Raw genomic sequence first — 7,198 nt, forward strand, 5'->3', positions numbered from 1 at the left:
GATCATTGACCCACCCAATATAGAAATGACCTATTTAATTCCTTATTGAATCATCGATTTTAGGAAGGGAATCGAGCAATACGATCTATCTTTTGCTGATTTCCGGAGCGGTAACAACGTCCTCCGACCAGCAACGACAGTGACAGCTTGAGTCAGGGTGCCGCGTCGGCTCGCCGGATTTTCAATGCATTTTCAGATACGGTGATTCTGCAATACAAATTAGGGCTCCTTTTAGAGTGTATTTTATGTGGTTTAGTGAAAATGAAAAAAAAAAAAAGAGAGAGAGAGAGAGAGAGAGAGAGACTAAAGCCGATGAAGCGGAGCGATGTTGAAGTAAGTGTGCGGCGCCGGATCACCGAATTTTTAGAGTGGTCGCGACGGAGATTGAAGAAGAGGAACGACTTTCTATTTTGACTTTTGAAGACAACCCGATGGAAAACGTGAGAGAGAGAACCGACTGGAGATTTTTCTTTTCATATTTATTAAATGAAATAATTAAGGAAAAATAAATAATTAAGTTTAAAAGTTAATAAAGGATTAAGCATTTAAAAAGTGTCATTGCTACTATCCCTACAAATTTTTTTACTCCACTTAAACCTACTTTAACAACTTTCTTAAAACTCGTGTCCAACCTCAAATGAGACTTTATTTCGTGAAGGAGTATGTTTCTTGTTTTATTATTTTGAACACATTGAAATTTTTATAATATTTTTTATATAATAAAAAATTATAAAAAAATAATTACAATGTGTAAAAAACTAAAACAAACTAAAAAATCTATTTTTATTTTAAACATAAAAATTTGAATACATGAATTTTATATCTTTTTATTATACTACTTTTCCCTTAAAAAAGGAAAAAAAAAAAAAAACTAATTTGATGGTCCCCTCAGTTCCAACATTGATAAAACCCAAGTTGCAAATGACATCGTAATCTCCGTCGGCGTTGTTGAAGCGTCAACTAACACACACAGTAGGCCCAATCACCTTTGTTTGTCCCACCACTCCTTTTCTGACGCGTGTCGTTGCATTGATTGTTACGCCATCTCTTTTGTCGTTTCAGCTTCTTTTCACAACAAATTACCGGTTTCCCAAATCCCAAGTGCAAGTTGGTGTAGTAATTACTCATATCGTTCAATTATATAAAGTGATCCTAATATTTTACTTTCTCTTTTTTGATACTCCCTCCGTCCGCCAAGATTATGGCAATTTGCTTGGGCACAAGATTTAATAAAATTGGTGATGATTTTGATGTAGTGGAGAAAGGGTCCCACCACTTTATGAGATGAGTGGTTGAGATTGAATTTTGAGTGGTTTTTTTGTAAATAAAGAGTGTTAGTAAGAATAAAATATTAAAGAGGATGGTGGGACCATTGCCATAAAAGAAAAGTGACATAATCTTGGCGGACGCCCGATATAGTAATTGTGACATAATCTTGGCGGACGGAGGGAGTAATAAATTAATATTCAAATTTATCAAATAGTTAAATAAGTGTATATTTGTAAATGAGATAAAAAAAAAGAGTAGTGATATTTGGACAAAATATGTCTAAATAAAAAATGGTTAGATACATAAAAAAATAATTTATTTAAAATTTGTATTCAAAAAGAGAATTTAGTTAATTTTACTATTTTGTCCACTTTCTAGCTATTTTTTAAATTTTTTTGTTCCTTTTTTTCGTGTGTTTTTTTTTTCTAGTCTCTGTCATAAAAAATAGGAGTAACAAAATTTATAAAAAAAAGAACCTACAATATAAACAAAACACCTTCTTTATTTTGAACAAAATTTTTAAATAAATTAATTTTTTTTTGTATATTGACCATTTTTGTCTATACATATTATAGCATTATTGTTAAAAAAAAATATAGTATTTTTTTTAATTAAAATCAACCTATATATTTGATACATTCAAAAAAATTAAAAATTTATATAATTAGGACGAAGAAAGTATTACTCCCTCCGTCTCACTAGAATAAATTCAATTTTTTTGGGCACGAATACTAAGAAAGCTTACGTTTGAGGAGAAAAAGAGGTGTAATCCATATAAATTAATTAAATATATATTTTTATTTAGGGTAAATATCATGAAAACCCCTGAACTATACTCATTTTATCAAAAATACCCTGAAACTTTCAAAATGTTATTTAAACCCTCAAACTATCAAGTTTTTATCAAATATATCCTGCATCTATTTTCCGATCACCAGAAATGTGATTTGGCTCGCCGAATCCCAAAATGTAATTTATATTCTATTTTTTTTAAAATGACATGGCAAAAATGACTTCGTTTCGTACCATATTCTATCGTGTTTATCCATAATTCTAGGTTATTAGCGTGAATTTCAAACACGGTAGAAGTGAATTTTAAATTTCAGAGTGGATTTTTTTTAAATGATATGATACGAAACGACTTCGTTTTTGCCATTGTATTTTTAAAAAAAATAGAATTTAAATTACATTGTGGCATCCGATGAGCCAAATCACATTTTTGGTGATCGAAAAATAGATGCAGGATATATTTGATAAAAATCTAATAGTTTGAGGGTTTAGAGAACATTTTGAAAGTTTCGGGGTATTTTTGATAAAGCGGGTAAACTTCAGGGGTTTTCATGATATTTACCATTTTATTTAAAATAAAAAATAAATTTATTATAATAAAACATCCCAAAATGAAAAACGAACCTATAATAATTTATTATTGAGACTCATTTATCACAAAAGCAGGAAAAAAATAGTTGGAATATCGTCCCTTAAAACTTTCATAACTTCAAAAAATATCATAGTCCAACGTGTCAAATTTTTTGCTATTGTGCGTGGCAAAAAAAAAAGGCTCTAAAACAACAGGTGGCATATTAGATTGAAATATCATAAATTTGAATTGTTCGACGCCTTCTAAGATTAGAGGATTTTGCAGTAGTAGTATATAAAAAAATAATGTGCTGCATTAGATACAAGAGCTTCTTTTGTGCTTCTCGTATATTCACGAAATCACTCATAAATATGTATGGCTACACAGCCTATACTTATAAGATACAAGCAAACAAAAAATTAATCGTTGAATTTAAAATAAAAATAAAAATAAATCACCGTTGAAATGAAAGAAGATCCTGAAACATTAATAGAGGTGATGTTTTTTGTATACACAGTCAGGGGCGGAGCCAGACTTTCGATTCAGGGGGTCCAAAAAAAATTTTAAAAGAAAATTAATAATTAAATTAAAAAATAAAAATTAAATTAAATTAAATTAAATTAAAAATAAATAAATGAATCAATAATACAATTATAATATTATTTAAATTACAAAAAACACATTTTAACAGATTTTCAAGCTCATATTCATTTTACGATGTATTTTGCAATAAAATTACTAAATATTGAATATTATATAGAGTGCAAATACAAGATACAATCTCTTTCTAATTTGGAGAAATTTTTAATTGAAATGGTACGAAACGATGTCGTTTAGGCCTCACAAAAATGTCATCGTCTTTACTAATCCATGTAAGCTCCAATTCGACGCTCTAGCGATCGAAAAAAAATTGGGGGACGAAATTGCAAAACTTGAAAAAATAATGATTTAATTCGGCAAACTAAAAAGACATTAAAATTATAAATTCAAAATAGTCAGTGATTTTATTTTCCAAAATCCCATGAAACTTTGTAAGGCAAAGTAACTTTCAATATAAAATTCAAAAACTAAATCTCTAGAATCCAATCCAAACATGATATGTATAAATTAATTATATGTTTACTTATTCTAAATGTCTTAACTCGAAAGCTTACATATCAATTACATTATAAAATAGCTCAACAAGATAATGATGTTGATAAAATTATATATTTTTTATTTTTAATATAAAATTACAAAAATATCCTAATATTTTTGAAAATCCCAGGGGGGCCCAGTGACCCCCCTGCCCCACCCATAGCTCCGCCAGTGTACACAGTAATTTTTGTTGGGAAACGGTGCAGATTGGCCCCCGAAGTAGTAGCCCCTATAGCGTATAACCTCTCTTACTCACTGTGTGTGCAACTAAATCCCTGAACTCCGAGAAAATGGTGCAAATTCCCCCCTCTGACCTAACGCCGTTAAGTGTCCGTTAACGTTTGTGGTGAAGTATGATTGAACGGGTATAGATTTGATTGGTATATTATTGTTGGATTTCGAATTATACCTAGTGTTGTTTGGAGAATCGAGAGAGAAAAGTAAAGTTGAGAGCACGAGAATCCGGTTGCTGTAGTATTGCAAGTGAAGTAAGCGTAAGTTTACAAGGTACATGCTCATGGCTATTTATAGATTACACGTTAAGGGTAAAATGGTAATTTCATTGCTGGAACATGCGTCTTGCGTGGTCGGGGGCATAATAGTAATTTTGCCCTCAAGCGGGAGATTTTCCCGCTCTTTTGGTGATTCATCTGGCAAAGACCATTTCTCTGGCGAGAATGACTTCTCTGGTGCAGACCGTTCTTCTGACAAGGCCCATCCCTCTAACTTCTCTGCGGAAGCCCATTTCTCTGATGAGGCCCGCTCCTCTGGCTTATACCACTTCTCTGCTCTGCACATATTACTCCTCATCAGCTACTCCCCCTTCTGGTCTGACTAGTTTGCTCTGGAGCAGAGTAATCTAGTCAGAGTGTTCGTCCGCGTGGCTGACGTCATCCGCATTAAATGCCCGCTCCTTTTACTGTGTACTTTTCCGCTTTTCAAGGTTACTTTTTAACCTTCGCGTCTTTTCGTCTCTCCGTAGGAATTCTTGACCGTTGATTATTTCCTTTGTGCCACGTGTCGCCCATCCCGCTAGTTGGTGGTTGCCCGCGTACGTTATACTTAGGCGATTCAAATCCTTACTATTCATCTTCTCCATTTTTACTCTTCGCAATTTTCTCTCGATTTCCGGTGATCCTCTCATTGTTCCGGCGTATTTCTTGCGACCTTTCCGCTCCAGTTTTTGTCTTAGGTAAATCGCGTATCCTCCTCTCCTGATACTTGTTTTTAGCGTATAGTGTTTTCTAGAATTGTTGGTGCTCTGATTGAGCGTGGAACCCTAGCATTTTTTCAAGTTTTTACGATCATGGCCTCTACCTCCGTTGCCCAGCCTGACTTCTCCCCCTCCCCTTCTCCCTCTCCTCTAGCTTCTCCGATTGCTACTCCCCTGTTTCCAACCCTAGTTCGCCCCAAGATTCCCCAGCCTCGGCCGAGCCTCACCCTTCCACTCCCAAATCACCCAAGACCATTCCTGCATCCCGCTTAGGTGTGGCGGCGATGCAAATGATGTTTGATAGATGTAAACGTCCAGAGGGCTTAACCTTCGAGCCCTATTCCAAGGCTTCAGATCCCTTTACAAAACTCCATATGAATAAAATTCCCCTTTTCCAAGCACAAGTTGATGCTGGCTTAAGGCTTCCACCTCCTCCCCTCTTATTACGAGTCTGCAACCATTTCTGCATCCCTTTCTTCCAAGTACTCCCATCCGCTCTTCGGAGGTTGTTTGCCTTCCATATTCTCTGCACAGCCCACGGCGTTCAAGACACCACCGAATTGTTCTTTCAAACCCAAACCCTCAGATTTCAAGGCCACCCTCTGTATAGTTTTGCCGCCCGCAAAACCTACCCCACCACTTTCCTTAGTTCCCTCAATTCCCATGATAAAGGCTTCATAGCCTTTTATTGTTTTGTGAAAACTAACCGGGGTTCCTGGCATCAATTCGATGCCCAGGAGCTGCTATGGCATGAGTCTCGAACTAGCTTTAAGCCTCCTGCTATGGGGAAGCCCACCGATTTTGAACTAGGTGTAATAGGCTTCCTTAACACCATGAATAGGGAGGATCCTCTTCCCTGTAAAGAGCTGGCCGAGAGTAATTCGGCCTTAGCTGCCACCGGCTTATTTCCCCTGTTTCCTCGCCGATCTATAGGTAAAATTGGGTGTTAGTAGATATGCATAAATTATCTATTACCTTGAATTTGTTGACAAAGTTATATTTGTTTGCAGGCATGTCGTGGAGATCAAAGTGCCGAGCCACGCTCCTATCTGATCGTCCCTCTGGCGATGAGGGGCAAGGCTCTGGGCAACCCGTGGATTCGGGGGCTGATACGTCCCGGGCGGTGACTGATGCCCCTAGGGAGGTTACTCCCGAGCAGTGCTTCGCCCCTGGTAAGGGGAAAAACATGGAAGTCTTGTCCCTGTTCAGCCCCGATAGCCAGGGGGCTGGTGGCTCTGGCTCTGGCGAAGCTGGTAGAGGGCCCATCATTGCTGTGGTGGATATTGATGATGACGTCCCCATCTCCACCTTGGTTCGGGACATCCCGACTCCCGTTTCCCGTCAAGTCTAACAAAAAAGGAAGGCCGCCGTGCAGGCCCTTGCGGAGAAAAGACGCAAGAAGGGCTCGGAAAAAGCTAGTAAATCCGTGGACCCCGAAGTGGAGCCAGCACGTGAAGCGGAGGCTGTCTCCGTGGATGCTGAGGGGAGTAAGGCGTTGGCCTTGCCCGCAGGGGGATCGGGGGCCTCGGGCTCCAGGCCGATCTCGTCCCTAAAGGGGCGAGACTTCGTCCACACTCTGCTCTCCCATATTCATCCTAAGGATAGGGAGATGACAGGCAAGTTGAAACGGGCGGCGCTGGCTAACCAGCTTGGCCAATTGGCCCTTCAGGTACCCTGCATTGTTTATCTTATGATTTTATTACTAACCTTTCGATTTCTCTGCTCTGACGTTTTTCCCTTCGCTTCTCTGCAGCTGGAGTCCCGGGTGGGGGAGGCCATCCAGTGCATCGATGACTATGATGCACTGGAGAAAGACTTGGAGGCGGAGAAGCAGCGGGCGGCGCAGCGCGACGAGGAGGTCGCGGGTACAGTGGAGCGGTACAGCAAAGCCGAAGCAGATGTGGCTGAGCTGAAAGCGAAACTGGCCCAAGCCGAGGTGGAAAAGGCCTCTCTAGCCTCTGAACTAGAGAGAGCTAAAAAAGAGGGCTATGACAACATAATCCGCTTCCGGATGAGGTACCTGGAGGAGCACATGGAGTCCAGGCGTAACTGGAAGGCGGCTTGTGATGGGGGCTCGGGATCAACGCCTGGAATTCTTTCTGTCACCCCAGGGTCAGCAGTTCCTGGGCACGATGTTGGAGGACACCTTGGCAGCCTTCCAGAAGACCCCTGACTATCTGGAGGGGTTTGCCCCAATCTTCGCCCATGTAATAAAAGAG

Source organism: Salvia miltiorrhiza, chromosome 1, assembly GCF_028751815.1.
Source record: "Salvia miltiorrhiza cultivar Shanhuang (shh) chromosome 1, IMPLAD_Smil_shh, whole genome shotgun sequence".
NCBI classification, from domain to species: Eukaryota; Viridiplantae; Streptophyta; class Magnoliopsida; order Lamiales; family Lamiaceae; genus Salvia; species Salvia miltiorrhiza.